This window comes from Argiope bruennichi, chromosome 8 (assembly GCF_947563725.1).
Source record: "Argiope bruennichi chromosome 8, qqArgBrue1.1, whole genome shotgun sequence".
Taxonomy (NCBI): domain Eukaryota; kingdom Metazoa; phylum Arthropoda; class Arachnida; order Araneae; family Araneidae; genus Argiope; species Argiope bruennichi.
In genome coordinates, this window is record NC_079158.1 from 36479955 (window position 1) to 36498188 (window position 18234).

The following is an 18234-nucleotide window of genomic DNA, read 5'->3' on the forward strand; positions in this document are numbered from 1 at the left end:
TTAAATAGGAAAAATTAAACAATAAAAAATTTTAAAAATCATTTTCTTCTTTAAATGCTCGAAGTTTCATCATGTGAATTCTACTATTTATTTTGAAGTTTGGTGGAGAATGTTTTTTGTTACAATGCTATTGTATTATTTGCTTACTAAAATTAATTTTGCATAGAAATTATTATTTTTAAATAACAAATATTATGATTATGTTATCATTTATTTACTTTATTTGTTAAATTTCTTACTGCTATTATTAATAACATATTATTTTTACAACTTTCACATTATCTTATCGTACATATTTTTAGAATGAGAGGTTTTCTTTTCCTTTTCTTTTTCTTTTTTTCTTTTCGAATATTTGTTGCGATTTCTGCAGCATTGTATTAATCATGCTCCACTTTATAACAATACAAAAGTTGTACTTTAGAAAATAGAAATAAGACTTTGTGTATTGATAAAATACGTTAATAATTTAAGAAAACAGATAAAAACGAGTTGACGAATTTATTTTTAAAAATTTTAAAAAATTATCAGTATAACAAAACGACTTTAGCCCTCTTTCATTCGCCAATCTTGATGTTGTCCGGTATGGTACGTGGTGTACGTCATTTTCATTTAGCAAGTTTTTAAATTCCACTAGCCACATGTTCCATGCTGGAAGCTTAAATTTTCCATGATGAGAACACCATTTCCCAATGCCAATTCAAAACTCACAGCCCCACAATGAGAACCAATTTTGCTTATATCACCAATATTTAAATATTGAAATAATTTTTAACATTTTGCCGCCAACTTGGCGACTTCACTCTGAACTTTTCTTTTTAAATTATCAAATTTTCGCTTAGTCTTTCTTCGCATTTTTTCTTCATCTGGTATCATTGGACACCTCATTACCCTTTTTAAAAAACAATGAAGAGTTAACAGGTGTATAGCTTAGATATTCAGACGATTGCTTGCCAATGGGCGAAAAATTTCTGCTACTTGAACAAAGTAAACAAACCAGAAAGTTATTCATTAGTGTTACCAAAATTGGTGCGTTTAAAATAAAAATTAGCAAATAAAATACTTTTAAACTCATTTGTGTTAATTCAAGTTTTACTTTTCCTTTTTTGTTACCATTTCACCGTCAAGTGCAATATAAATATTTAATATTAAGAATAATTCAAAATTTTCATTAAATATTTTAAACAATACTGGCAAAATAAACCTCAAATGCGATGGGTCAGGGGATTCCTAATTGACCAATAGCATATCGAATAAAATACAATGTTTACATAAAAAATTTATATAATAGATATGTATACAAAATTATATATAAATAGATATGTATATAATTAGTATATAAATAATATAATACATAATAATATAAATAGATATGTATATAATTATATATTCATAAATAGTCCCGTGCCAAACAAGTAAGTATACATTCTAATATTCCTCATTTCAAATTAAGAACAATTCATTTGTCGAATCTTTGTTCAGCTACAAAAGAACTGGAGGAATATTGTTGAGATAATTGTTCTATTGTTGAGATAACTGTAATTGAGATTGTTCTTTACATATTCTACTTATAAATTTTTTTTAAAAAAATGGGATTCTTTTTTTAAAAAATATTTCTTTTAATATTTTAAAATAATCGCATTTTTACCATAACTTTTTAACATAACAAAGCCACGTTATACTTATCGGGAGTGGAAGATATTAATTTAAAATTAATCACAATATTATGTACTTCATTTCTGCCTGATATTCTTCAAACAAAGAAAAAATAATTGCTATCTGGATGTGCATCTTTATTTACACCACTTTTGAATTTAGTGGCAGCGAATTTTCATCAGTTTTACATTTATTCAATGATTTCAATTTTAGAAAATTCTGTAGATTGAAAGATTTGAGATTTGATTTCGGAGATTTGATACAGGATCAAAGCTTTTTATTTATGATTCATTAATAAATTTCAATAATTACGAATTCATTAAAAATAAACTTAATTTTTTCATTACATGCATTATACAATATTTAATACAATGTGAGGTTTTACTAAACAAAACTTCCAAAAGACTATCCTCTTCCCAATAACTTTGAAAGACTTTTCATCTTCCATTAAAGTTTGAATACTTTTAATAGCATATATGAGCGAGAATTAAGGAAAACAGAAGTAACTAAGTGAACAGAAATAGGAATACGTGGATATAATCTCGATGATTAAATATTAGAAGTAGTATTTCCCAAAGTTTTGCCATTCTCGTTATTTTTGTTGAGTCCAGATTCATCCCAAGTGTCCCATATAAAATTAAATCTTTTTTGAAAAATAATTAATAATGTTTATATAAATTAAGTAAAAATAAATAAAACGTATTTTAGGCTAATAATTTATTGAAAAAAGTTTTAATATATAAAATAATTAATAAGACGGAGGAGCCTGTTATATATATATATATATATATATATATATATATATATATATATATATATATATATATATATATATATATATATATATATATATATATATATATATATATATATATATATATATATATATATATATATATATATATATATGTATATATATATATATATATATATATATATATATATATATATATATATATATATATATATATATATAGTTAGTGCACATTAGTGCATAAATATAATTTAAAATGACGCTCTCATTCGATGTGATAAGAAATAGTTAATTAAAATTTATTGACATAATTAAATGAATTTTATTAATATGTGGGCGACCAGATGGTCGAAAAAGAAGACTAGTATAGCCATTAAATTAAATAAAATATAGACTATCTCATGAGTTCAATAACATTTCGGAAATTTTTATTTAATAAAGCACGAAAAAAAGATTTTTGATTATAAATTGTTACAATGAAGAAAAAAGTTGAGAACAAAACATGGACAATAATTTGCAATATACGAATCCAAAGATAACTACAAAAAGTATATAAAAGAACAACGCCCTTTAATCAGTCAGATCATCAATATTAAATAAATATCGAAGACTGTTGTCATTTAATCAGTTCATTTCTACCTCTTATGACCTACATGCTATAGCTTTTAACACATAGAACCCTAGCTTATAATTAGAAAAATAAATAAAATAAAAAATATTCCAATATTTAAGGGGAATAAACTAGTCGCCGAAGGCGGCTATTTTTAATTTTTAAAAAACGTCATATCTTATAACTATATCTTCCCCATAATAAAATTCAGATCAATTCTGTCAAAGATATTTTTGATGTATTGTGCTTGATTCACGTCTTATTGAAGGCTAATTTCTTCGCGTTTGATTCCTACTTCAATTATTACACTCTAAAAACTCTCCACAAAAGAGTCAAGAGAGCACTTTCTTTTTCTTTTCGGTTTCCAAAATGGGCCATTCCGCACTTTGCTTTCAAGCGATTTGATACATTTCTTTTCGTTTCTTCTTTCAATACGGAAGGAGAGTATTATTTCTTTTTTATTATTATTATTTCTTTTCTTAATACCATCAACTTCTGATTGCTCTACTTTGAAAAATGATTTATTTAGACAACTTCATTTCTGTGAGATGTTCGTTCTAAGGGACATCATCTTACATCTCGATTAGCTCTAAATAGAAAGGCCGTTTCTTCTTCAAAGACGGGAATAAAAAGAATGTAAGACATGGAAATTATCTCGATAATAGGGCTTTAGAATGTACATATAAGTTCTTATTATCCGCATGTCCTTTAGAGGCCTAATTAAAATAAATTTTTGATTAGATTGATCTGATTCAAACCAGTTGCAGTTTCAAATCATATTGCATGTGTCTTTCATTCAGTTGCTGTATTATATTCAATTCAAGGTGCAATTTTGAAAGAAACCTATTACTACGAAACTATTGTTGAGAATTAAATAGAATGTTTTATCATATATATGGACTCTAAGGTCAACGTAAAAGTACGAATAATCACTACATATAAGGTAGTTTCACATTCGTTCCGTGAAGATTTTGAATTGATGTGTAAATTGTACGATTCCAATTGTTTATTTTTACAATAAAAATTTAAAAAAAGAAAAGGATATTTATTTTTGTTTAATGAACTATTTCATATTCTAAGAAAAGAATTTATTCACTATGCTAACGTTAAACACACACAGTTTTAAATCATATTGTACTTTTTGTATCCTTTATTCACTATACACGATAAGTATAAAATTCATTACTTCTTGAAATAGCTAAATAATCTATGAAATAACTAACATATCCTGATGAGTTATTTTATGAAGGAACTAGCAATTCTATGAAATAACTGCGGCATATACATATATACTGCCTTCTATTTCCGATTAACCTAAAATAAACAAATTTCTGATTATTTCCGATAAAAAAAAGAAATTAAATCAATCATTCATTTTAAAAAGAGAACATTTCCTATTTAAAAAGTTTGAGAAATATCAGGATTTTTAATTTTTCTTTCACATTCAGGTAATAAAAAAATTGTAAATTCTTTTAAAATGAACAAATTTCTATACCAAATTTGAGTTAAAAATGTTAAGTATTGTAAAGTAAATTAATATATTAAAATACCGAATCCATTACTTCATGAAATTACTAGGTGTTCTATGAAATAACTGCAGTCATATATATATATATATATATATATATATATATATATATATATATATATATATATATATATATATATATATATATATATATATATATATATATATATATATATATATATATATATATATATATATTTGGAATCTGGAATTTTATAAAATAAGTACATATAAATTATAAAAATATATATATAATATATAAAAATTTGTAATTTCATATTTTCATTTAACCAAAGAAAGCCAAATTTCCGACTATTTGAGATTAAAAAAAATTAAATAAATCGGTCATTTTAAAAAGAAAACAATTCCTATTTTTAAAAAAATTTCAGAAATAGCAGGATTTTCCTTTCCTTTTTCATATTAGGAGGTAATAAAAGAATTGTAAAATATTTCTAAATAAACAAATTTCTATATAAAATGTGAACAAAAAAAAGGTTAAGTAACATAATGTAAATTAACATATTAAAATATTAAACCCTTACCTCATTAAATAGCTAGGTATATATATATATATATATATATATATATATATATATATATATATATATATATATATATATATATATATATATATATATATATATATATATATATATATATATATATATATATATATATATAACAGGATTTTCATTCTTTTTACATTGTGGTAATAAAATAATTGTAAAGACTTTCTTAATAAACATATTTCTATATCAAATTTGAACAAAAAGAAATATGTATTAAATTTTAATTTGCAATGTTCTTAATAAAAAAATTTCTCCCAAATTTTTGAATTTGAGAAATTAATATTTAGGGATATAAAATAACTATAAAACTTGTATTACGTGGTTATAAAAAGGAATGCAACTTCCCAAATAATACATTAGAAACAAAATTCAAAATATTTTATTTAGAAGATTGTTCAGAAATTAAGAATACTGAAAGAAATTAAAATGTTAGATATTTTTTGTAAAAAGTCACCTTTTCATTGTAGTCATCTACCCTCATTTATTCAAATACTATGATTTATATAAAATAATATTTAAAAATAATATTAAATATAAATATAAAATAATATTAAGTATAAATATATATAAAATAATATTAAATAGTACATTTAAAAAGAACCCTTAAATTTGTACATTAACAACATTTAATTCAACCATTATTTTAAATACACTATCAGTTTCAAGTTGTTGTTTTTTTAACTATTTGTCTCAATAAAAAATTCAACTTCATAAAATTTGTGCCTTACCTAAAAAAATTTATTTTCAGTTGATTCCATCAATTCGAATTTCTTAATATATATGTTATAGTGTTTTTATACATTTCTTAATATTTTGTGAGTCGACGAAATAGCAAGTCACTGTGTTTAAAATTTAAGTCTCAATTTAACCTATCATCTACGAACAAAAAGAACTTTGCTCATTCATATGTGATTCTCAATTGACAAATAAATGCAGATTTACTAAATGAAAAAAAAAATATATTATATTGTGAATCAAACTTTCCCTGCATCCTTTTCGAAAAGAAACAAATATGGCGATGGATGAATAAGAACCTTGGGCGTCTCGTTGAATGAGGAATAATTTCTTTGACCTTCGCACTATTTTATTACGCGTGGAGGATTTCTTAACATGATGGATGAGCAGCGGCAGGTTGTCGTCAGTGCGATTGCTGTTCAGGCAATGATAAGAGAGAAAAAAATCCGCGAATTCCTTGTCATTCAAAATCAATTGTAGTTTTGCCTAACCTGGCTGAAATGTCAGCACTTGTGTGCGAACTCCTTTTTTAGTTGTTGCTTTTATTATTTGATCATCAACTAGTGCGAAGACACAATTTAAGGCAAGGTGTACAATGGTTCATGTGGAGCTCCAGGCAGAAGATTCGGAATCAGTTATACGCCTCTTTTCAAGAAAGGATTATAGGGCGGACTATGCTCGATTTGCTGTGGTGTAGTAAATATGTAATCAATCTTTTCATGTAAGAGGCATTTAAAAATCGAAGTAAAAGAAAATTCTTTTCGTCTTTAAGAGATTATATTTATTTTAACAATTTCATTCGCTGCATTAGGGAACTCTACTTTACTTCGTTATATTCAAACTGCAAGAGTAAAAAAATGCTGTCATTTTATAGAGATTCAATATCTATGCTTTTTTCAATGTCCTGATTGTAGATTATCTGAAGGGGAAAAAAAACAAAGAATTATTTTTAAATGTGTTTATACATGTGAATTAGTCAAGAAATGCAGGAAGTTTAGTACAAAAACTATGGATTTTCTTAAACCAAAATATGTAGTGAATCATCAATGGGCGCAAGCATTGTATTTTTTTATTCTATGTAGAAATGCATCATATTTTCAAATATTCAAAGTCATTCACATGAAATACAAATTGTATACGATTTTTTGTTATTTTATTTAATTATAAGTTTGGACGGCGTCCTGGCTTAGGAGTAACGCGTCTTCCCAGTAATCTAGGCTTCCCGGGTTCTATAGTTCTGGCTTGGGCATAGTTGTTCTCTACCCTGTTTTCTATCTGTTTAGATGTGTGAATGAGCCTCCCCCCCCCCTCGTAAAAAGGGGTTGTGCATTCAAATGTGAGTGTTACGTTCTGTGTGTGAGGGAATGAAAAGAATGAGTGAAGTCCCCTTGTAAAAAGGGCTGTGATGCGTGAGTAGCTAAGATGTACTCTTGGCCCTAGATGGCACTGCTGAAAACAAGAGACGCTCTCTCGGCTTAGAATCGCGACATAGTCTGCGCGCTTGTCTATGACATGTGCCGTTAGAAACAACTTATGAGTTGGTTGTCACGTCCAGTTTTTAAAGGATATTTGAAAGTATACAAGTGGTCAAATATTGTAATGCGTTCTATCAATACCGGATATTTCGAATGTTGAAATGTTAGCGAAAAACGCACTGCAGTTTAATATCAGTGTGTATTATAAAATTATTTTCTTAATATGTTTATAACGTTGATTTATCAACTTTTAAATTCCTATTTTTTTAACATTTTTAAGAATCAATATATAGATCATTTAAATATTCTACCCATTTCTTAAAAATATTTTTAAAGTTTAAATTTCAAAATTTCAAATTTTTTATGATTTTAATTTTATTGTATATATAAACTTTTAAATTCTTATTTTTTATTATATTTAAGATTGAATATATAGAGAATATATCGATTGAATATATAAATATATTTTCTACCCAATAAAAAAGCAGTTTGAAGTTTAAAAATATTTTTATTAAAATTTCTTCCTCAAATTTTTTTATGTTTCTAGGTTAATTGTATATATATTAAATTCCAAATATGTGTTATATTGTTTTTATAATTCGCTACTTAAAGCTTTTGTTGTTGTTTTATATATTTGATATTCATTTTTGTAATTTATTTTAAAATTTGAGTTTTTTTTTTTTTTTTTTTTTTTTTTTTTTTTTTTTTTTGGAAATGCAGCTTTTAAAAAAATGATAAATAAGGTCTATCTAATAATACGACATAAAAGTCTTCTGCAATTCTCATTTGACACAAATTTAAAAAAAAGACTGAACCAAATTCGACGGTTTGTATAAAGCATGGATTAAAGTCTAATTGTGCATTTCCATGATGCTATAGCCGATTGGTCGTAGAACATTAAATATAAGCATATTTTTCATGAAATCTTTCATCTGGACCTTAATATCTGTTTCCTAAATGCTTAATTTGTAATCAAAGCAATAAGTTAGATTAAGACACTTTTTATAAATGTTTCTTCTTGTAAAAACATACAACTGAAAATTCCAAGAAAGTAAATGGAGCATTTTAAGAAACCGATCAGAAATTTCGATTAAATTAAAACTAAAAATTAAAGTAGGGAGAATAAGAGGGAGAGTGAATGAACCGTGAGAAATCTTCACATGTTCTCCACCGAATGAACAAATATATCCATTGGAGATATTAATGTCAACCCATTACTGACTGAAATTGATCGTAGTAATAAGTAAGAGAGGAATCGATTGTTTTAAGTGGGAAGTACATTTACCGTTCTCAGATGTTAACCGACCTTCAACAAACATTTCCGTTTCTCAGATACTTTCTTTCTTGCCTTCATATATGGAATAGGAAACCAGCCATCATTATTAAATGTTTAAAAGATATAGCCTACATTTATAGATTTTATACAGCAAAAAAAAAAATTAAGAAAATAAGATTTATTTTTCAGTAACTGGATTCGGTAATATTGGGTAGTTTCTGAAATATAAAAAAGGCGAGACATTACTTTTCATTTCGTATGAAATAAAACAGTTTGTTTCGCAATCATTCATTAATAATTTAATCGAAAATACCTTGTCGATAATTTTTGTAATGTTGTGAATTTTTGCATAAAATAAATAGAAATATATTTGTAGCCTATAAAATAAGATGCATTAGTAAAATTCTAATAAATCTCAATCTAAAATTTAAGTAAACTTAAGTTAGTAAATGTAAGCCTAAATAAACTAAATTTTACCTATTCTAATACTTTTGATCAAAAACAAGTGACCTGATTAGTATATCCTTCATTGGGCTAGAGACGGAATCAAAAGTTTAGTAATTATTCTTAAAAATTACAAGATTTTTAATATCATAGATTTTTTTTTAAATTTTGACTTATCAAAGCTTTAAATCTACATAATTTCTACCCCTGCATCTGTATTTCGTTTCAATTCCTAAATAATGCTTTTCCAAATTTCAAACAGATATTTTAAATATTATTTTAGATACTGTGTTTAAAAAATCAAAATTTTTTGGGAAAAAAATTCATTCCGGAAAAAACGAGTTTTAAGTTTAGGCTTTTAATTTCTAGTGTGGCGAAAAGATTATACTTCTTCAAAACTTCAAGAATAAGAGGGCTATTTTTCTATCCTTTTTCTGAAATTCAACTTTGGAAATTTTTTCTTTGATGAATTTTTATTGTGATGAGCTGTGCAGTTAACACCGGAAGTTTTAAATATTTTTTCTGCCATTTAACTTGAAGGTCAGTTAACCTAGACTACATCTTAACTAACATTTAAATGATTTCCAACATTTATTGTAAGAACTTACAGCATCTATTTCAATTCAAGTTATTTCAATGACTCAGAATTTTCAAAATTTGTAATAATCCATCATGCTAAAAATAATGCTAAAAATATTGCAAAATAATATTTAATATGTGGTGAAAAACGAAACAGAAAAATTATTTTAATAACCTAAGTAAAAACAATGAAAACCGCTTATTTATAGCATTATTTACAATCCCATTTTCAACTGTTAATTTCTGTTAAAATGCCTTTAATTTCATTTTTAATAATCATGCAGATAAAGCAAGTCAACCATGTAACTCTCCGACCTGCCACGAAGGCACACGGATTTAAACCATAAAACTGAATGACCGGACCGCCGCAACATCAACACTGGCGGGAATTGTCATTGAGTCCTAAGGGCCGTCACCGAACACGGTACAACCTGTCCCGAAGGAAGTACGTCCCGTCATCGATGGGAGGAGTCAGATCCCCCACCTATTAATGTACCCTCCAGGGTGGCGAGATCCAACCACCACGGCGGAAGCATCTCATCCTCATTTCGAAGTGCCCCCCGGGGGTTATGCAGATAAAGCAAAAAATATTTAGGAAAATATAATGTTAAAGTCTTTTAAATAAAACATTAAAAAAATTGGAATTAATGGTCAAAGATGTTTTTTAACGCAAATTCCCATACGTTAAAGGCCCATCCTTAGATAGCTTTACCTTAACCTTGAAAGATACTTTAATATTTTCTTTATCTTTGAATAAATGGCACAGTCTATTCATACAAGTAAATGTTAAAGAAAATTACATTTTTAACTAAATGATGAAAGAAAAAGACCAATGTTTTTTTGTGTATCAATAAAATGAAATCAGCCATTTCTATTCAAGGCAAATACAGATGATTGCACCACTATCTCCTGACAATTGAGCCTATTGAAGGCTAAATTAGTAGATGTTGTGTCTAGTGTCTTATAACAAAATGACAATTTAGGATGAGAACTAAAAAAACACCGTGAACTTCTTCGAGCTACAAAAGTAATGCATGTTGAAATACGTTAAGTTGTTTAGCCTAATTACAAATTTAACCAAGAAATTTACAATTCGGGAAAGGAAATACTTGTCTAAGTATAATAGTTTTTACGCGATAAAATTTTATAATCAAGGTAAGAGCTTGGTGCAGACCTCGCATTTTCATTTGGATTCACTAACCATTATTCAAAGGAACAGATATTCATTCTAAAACAGAATTTCATCTAAATATCTAGAAGATGGGATTATCGACAAATAAACAAAAGAAGGAATAAAGACTTTAAAATAGCATTGGGAGGGGGGCCCTCCAAAAATTTCTCGCATACTCTCTCATAAACTTGTCAGGCCAGAGAATGGCAATGGCATACAATAGTTACGAAATATTAACTTTTTGCATGGATTTAGCATTTTTACTGAATCAGACGTGCGATCCTTCATGAGATTTTGGGCAATTAATCCCTGGCATGTTATTAATAGTATCAGAAAATAAAATTTGTCTTTAAGATGTGTTTTCCTCAACCGATTGAAACAAAAATTTGAACAAAAAGGCATTTGTAGTCACAAAATTCCATACCAAATTTGATATATTTAAGTCATTGCGTTTTTTAATTATCGCGTTTACATATTTCTGAAAGTTCAGACCGACAGACTGTAAAACCCTTTGTTCGTTTTGGCTCAGAATTTGATTTCTATAATATAGATCTATGTGCTGAATTTTATTTATCTAACTCTTTGTTTTATAATTATTATATTGGCTTATATTCGAAGGCTTATATTGGCTTATATTATGTAAAGCAACACTAGGGCTATTTTGGGGCGGACCTCGTAATTTTGAACCGCGGTCAGATGACGAGGACGACACCTGAGCTGACACCCCTCTCCACACCGCACCACACCAACTGGAGGACATTTGGTCGGCAACAGACCAAATGTTGCACGTTTAATCCGCGTTAAATCCGACGGTTCTTCGGTGGAATCGGGTCACGAACCTGAAACTTTACGGCTCACAAGCCGATACCTTACCACCAGGCCACCGCGGCCTCTTTTTTGAGTCATCTTTGTCAGACAGACAGACAGACGAGCAATTTCCAAAAATGTGTTTATGGAATTTATGGAGGTCTAAAATGTGGAGATTCGTTAAAACTTCGACTTGACGAAAACTGTACTTTCTCTATACTATGTATATGAGAAAATAAAAAGTAACTCTCGAAACAATAATAACACGAACAGTAGAAATAACACTTAATTTCCTTTAGAATCCAATTCAGTCGTTTTCAACAGACATCGATATCAGTATAATAATTGAATTTAGCTCAAATTACACAAATTTCCATGCGATAGGAGTAAAAAAAAGAAGCAGCTCGAGTCTGACACGTCGCTCTACAATCAAACGCAAAGTGATTCCAGATCTGAATCGTGTTATTTCCGGGGGCGGGGAGCGCAGATCGTGCGGTTTGTGGGTTAAATGGATGTAAGACCCTTAAAGTGGGGGTGTATGCTGAAGGGGAGCGCGTCCGTGTGTGAACGCTAGCACGTGCTGACGGTTCACCCCTCGCACGCGACACCACTTTATGTACATTTCACGGAAATCTGATTTGGATATAGAGTGGGTGTAGTTCGTTCCGTGGAGGGCCTTGAGCGCACGGTTGGCGCTCGGAGATTCAAGATTCCGAAATTGTCCCTTTTTTTTCTGTAAGGAAATATTCTTGATACTTTGTCGGTAATGGAAAATACAAGACTATTTCGACTGGTATTTTGGAAAAATTCAGTATAATAGAATAACAGATTTCTTTGCGTCCTAAAAAAAAAGTTTTTTTATTTTTTTTATTCTTGAATATTGTTTCTATTCTAGAATATTGAAAGCAATATTGTCTAGTATTTTGGTAAAAGTTGATGTAATAGAATAATTGCACCAACCATTGAAAAAGATTTTTCACATTAATATGTACAGAACGTAGAAAACAGATTTATTTAATATTTTTTTTAAAAAAATTCCTGCGGTAAAATAACTGCTCTTGTAATTGCTATTAGAAGATATTTTCAATACATAGCGTTCATGGAAGATAGTTCATGTAAAATAATTTAATAATATTTGATTAATAAATTTAAAATTTTTCTAATAAAAATTATATATATATATATATATATATATATGAATAATTAATCATTCTTTGTATTCCATTTGTATATCCTCTAACATAATGATAACTGCTAATTTGTAAACAAACTAATAAGAATTTTTTGATATTAAAATTTGTTATGATTAAATTTCAATAATTTATTATAAATATTTAGAAAACTTATGTAGTAAGTAGTAATTTTTAGTAAATAAGAACGAAGTTAAAAAAGTGCGAAAAACCATTTAAGACTTTTTTTTTAGTTAACTATTATTATGTATACAAATTTAAAAATAAAAATATCGAAAAAAACTTGAATGTCTGATTCGGTTAATTTAATTTAAGATCTAAGAAATTTTAAGGAGACGTTTTGACTTAAATGCTTTAAATCTGTATATATAATTATTTTTTGTCTGTTCTTATTTTAATTTATATTTTTATTTTCTATTAAATGGCATTATTGTGGTATTTTAGGTAATGTTTTGAAACTTAAAGTATTTATTATACTCAAAACATTATGCCCAAGAGAAAGAATTCATTGCCATTGTTTTAATGATAATTTTTCTTTTCTTAATTAATTTCTTTCAGTCAAATTAAGAAATATCTTTGAATTTATTATAAATTGTACGATTGGAATAACTTAAGTAGAACCTTGATTAACTTATATGATTTGAATCATAATCAATCGGATAATCGATTAAAACAAAAGAAAATCCACACTCACCCATGCTCAATATTTCGAAATTTCTTGAAATTTATTCACATCACTGCAGAAGTCCTTCAGAATGGAATTGCAATTTTTTCCTACATAACTTCTCTGAAAATAAACAAGAGTCATTGAGGGTAAGTACGTATGTTATGCGTCTTTTCATAACGATTGAATAAATTTTAATTAAATATTGCATTCCTTTCTTTAAGACATGGCAAAGAAAACCGTCGAATTTAATTAAATATTCAATTAATTATAAATTATTTTGTATTTTGTCGGGGGGGGGGGGTTGCAGTTACTTCAAAAAAATATTTTACAAGAAATATTAAATACTATCTTAAACTTCACCATTTTATTCTTTGTGTGATACCATATTCCTATCTGTGCAATTTTTTCCTCGATTTTGTTGACACTTTTAAATAAATCTATCTCTTTTTTTAATAAACTGTTTTTTATTGAGGTTTTGATTTATCTTCGATTTGAAAAATATTTCTATCTTTTTTTGGATGATAAGAGAATTGAAAATTTTAAATCAATGCTGAAAATATCTTAAAATTCTTAGAAAGCATGGCTAAGGTTTTAGTTAATGAAGATGATCTATAGTAGAGAACTTCAAACTTAACAGTTCTGTTTTTATCAATTGGATTGTTTAAAATTGCCTTTAATAGTCAAACGTACATAAACTGCCAATATATACTTTTTTAATACTTTTTAAAATGAAAAAATAATTTATTTTTTAAACTTCTTTTTTTTAAAACTAAAGTGCTTGTAAGATTTAGCTTTTCCGGATTTTTAGCAGCCTTCAAATGCTTTTTGATGTAAACATCTAAATGAATGTTGTTGTGTTTTTAAACTACGTACTGTTTCAAAGTTAAAACTTTTCAATGAATAAAAAAGTTAAAATACGACTATTTCTTAGTTATCTGTCAAATTCAGCTTGCTATAATTTTATATTTTGATTCTAACGCTATGTATTGCTGTTTTTCTTTTATTATTTTTTTTGTTTAAACATGTCAAAGAAAAACAAAAAAAAAACACTTTTTTTATTTTGTTGTCCTTTTAGCAATGAAAGCTTAATGAGCGGGTTAAAATTGTCCTTAATTAAGTGAAGTAAATATCCTTCATTAATGTCCCTAAACTATGAAGATTTTAAAAAAACGAAAAACAAATATTAAAATACTATTTATTCTAATATTTGCTTGACAAAAAAGCTTAGTATATCTTCAGCTCTTAACCTTATTGTACCGAAGTACTGGGCATTTGGCGGCCTTCTTGGCGTTCTTCCTATCATCACCGTTTAGCTTGGCAGCAACCCATCGAAAGGGAAGGGGAAGCGAACCCTTGTCATGAGCCATTGATTAGACACATGAGACCGGTCGCTTAATAAGCGGGTGGGGGCTGCTGGGACTCCTAAGTATAGACTGAAGCCCCCTGCTTCATGCTCGGCCAATCTCGCCCCGCATGTTGACAGAATTCAATTGCAGCTCTCTTAATAGATTCCCCCGTCTATGATGATGATCAGACGACGGTGTGAATTTAAAAGACCCGCTCCATTTGCCAGGGCTGAGAACCCACGAATGGTATTGCCAACCCCTACCAGCCATTTCGGAATTGCAGTTTTTATGCCTTCGGTTAGGTGTGGGAATACAAATGTTTATAAAAGATCATGATGTACTTTTACTGCGATCACCATTAACTACAAATTCGGAGTACTCTTTTAATGAGATATCCAGCCACCTTGGACGACCAGTCGTTTCGCCGTTATTATAGTTGCTAAAAATTTTATTTAAATATTTATGGCAAAATATTTTTAAGCTTCGAATAACATAGAACTCATACAATGTTTGAAGATTTAGACAGTTCTGTTTATAGTGCTATGCAGTTCCTTAATTTTCTATCTATGTCTTTACATCTATTTATATCAAAGGAAAAGACAGAAATATTTAAAAATGAGAGCACTTAAAAAATATTTTCCTGTTGCTTGATTCTGAAGCTAAACTTTAATTGTAAATACATTGACTTTAAGGATATAATTTGATACACAGACTTTACACCGCACTAGATTTTTATCAAATTTTGAACAAAATCCATTCAGATGAAAACTATCTGTCTGACTGTTCTAGTTTAGGCGAACTCGATGACCAAGAAACGTAAAGATTTCGTTTAAGGATTGGAGGTTTTTCTATAAGTATTTTCATATGCATGTAAAAGCAATGAAAAAAACACATAATTATTTAAATAAATGAAATTTGGTATGCGATCTTATTGAATTCATTTGAAGTTCTATGTTAAATTTTGGTTTCCCTTAATCGGGGATTTGTGTATTAACAGCATATCAAGAATTAATAAGATAGATCCCCAATAGATTCGATATAAATCAAATCAATCAGTCAAATATCAATCTTTTATAACTATCACTCTTGTTTTTTTTTTATATATATATATATATATATATAAACTTAATTCAACTGCAGCACTCCCGTAAAATTACTTACCTGGAATGTCTTTGTCAAGTATTTCTAATAAAATTAGTATTGATAACTATGTAATCAATTTAAAGTATTAACAACTGTATCGAAATCAAATGAAAATAGCAAAGATATTAAAGAGAAGCTTTAAATAGAAAAAAGTTAAGGAAGGAATTAATTAGAGGAATAAATTTTAAAAAAGAACAATTTCGATAACTTTGTATTTTAATGCAACAGATACTTTAAATAAATAGAATAAATGTTCATTTCAATTAAATTGCGAAAAATACTCGAAAACACGAGCTTTATATAGTATTAAATTAATATCTATGATGTACAGTTAGTAATTAACGGATCTATAAGTAACAAACTGTAATGATTTTCATTATATATATACGAGCGATATGGATTTAAAATTATTGAAGAAAACTTACACAGATATTGTTAAAAATGTTTCACCAAAAATTCCTTTAATAATAACATTTGCTATCTTTAATGATTAATTATATTTGAGGTTTTTAAAAAAAAATTCACAAACTAGAATCAATTGGCCAGTTTTTTCTATGTTATAAAAAAAAGAAGCGCCCATTTCAACCCCATCTTTTACTGTGGCAGCAGGTATTTCTTTCGGCAGAAAATTGTTGCGCGATGGTATTCTTCCATGCTGGCATCCCGATTATCGTGTCTGGCATACGCATTCTGGAAGTTGCGTGAGTCATTGCGCTGTTAAATGATAATGCGTGCTATCCACGTCTAGGCAAGGAAGCCTGGCCGATGGGAATATTGCAGGGAAAAGCAAATCCGAACCTGCAATCAGAGACAGGGATGCGGCTCATTCCGTAGAAGAGAAAACTATACCGGACGACCCTTTTTTGCTAGGGTTGCCGACGATGAGTTCATCGCCAAATGTTCTTTAGAAGATAACAATTCCATGTTCTACATAGTTTTCAGAATTTTCCGACGAATGAACTAATATATCACATGAAAGAATTGCTTATAATACAAATGGAAATGTTTTTTTAAGTACACTTTAATTTAGTGCTTTAAAGGCATCAGCTCACCACAATAACATTTAGAGCTCAACTTTAGTGTTATTTTATCACACTAATAAAAGCATAAACTAAATAAATGATAGTATGTAAAATATATTACATGTAGTTCGGTTATTGATGAGATAATTTTAATTATATTAATACCCGGCTTTAAAGCAACGCGTTGATCTCTTTAAAGACGGAAGCCTTGCCTTTCAGTAGCTCTCAAATGATGAGGATGAACACATGAATGAGAGTTCATCTTCCTAAAATTTTGTGCCACATGTCAGCGAGATAGCTGTATGACACATGACATTCTATACATCGTTCACCAAACCCACGACGGGTTTTCAGGACGATTGGATTTTGTAATACAATACCCCAAGACATTCGACAAGAACAAAGCAAAATGTTTTTAACTATGAGAGACTATTAGAAATATTCCAATTAAATGCAATAACTTGTTAATAACTTTCATAAAATATTTTAATACTTACTAAATATCTAGAGTTCAACTTTTTGGCGATAACTTTTTAAAATATAATATAAATCTATACTTTTGACTCTAAATCTGTTAATCACATTTTTGTTCATTTAGTTTCATCATTTTTATAGCATTGTGCTCTTTAAAACTCAGACAGAAAGACAAATATTCTAAGTATATAAGTATATTCTAAGTATATTCTATGTAGTTTAAGACTTGACAGAAATCCACAAATATGCCATAAAGAATACATACCAAATTTCAATCATTTCGTTCACAATATTTTTGATTTTTCACTTTTACAGATAGAGAAATTATTCCAAAAATGTATTTTACGAACTCGGAGAGGTTTGAAATGTGGAAATTCGTCGATTTGTCTTACAATTACAATATTTTTTCTTTGTATATTTTGTATAAATGAAATTAATAGATGGATTTTAGATAGAGCATATTCTATCTTATATAAGTCCCCACTTAGACAGCTGATGAGGGTATTATTTCAATCCGTGGGAAACTAGTATATTTTACTTTTTGCATGGCGCTGGTGTAAAACATATCTTGCAGGTCCTTGCAAGCCAAATAAGTGGAAAACTAAAAAAACTTAAAATGGAAAAAATTTTATTTAATTATTTGCAACTACACACTCGTGTGCATTTTCTGAGGAAAAGACGCCAAAACAAAGAATGCCAAAATGACAAAAAAGAGCCAAAAATGGTAATCCGAACTTTTATCTCGAAAGAGGTTGAAAGACACATAATTTGAAAACAAGCTGTATTTTTGT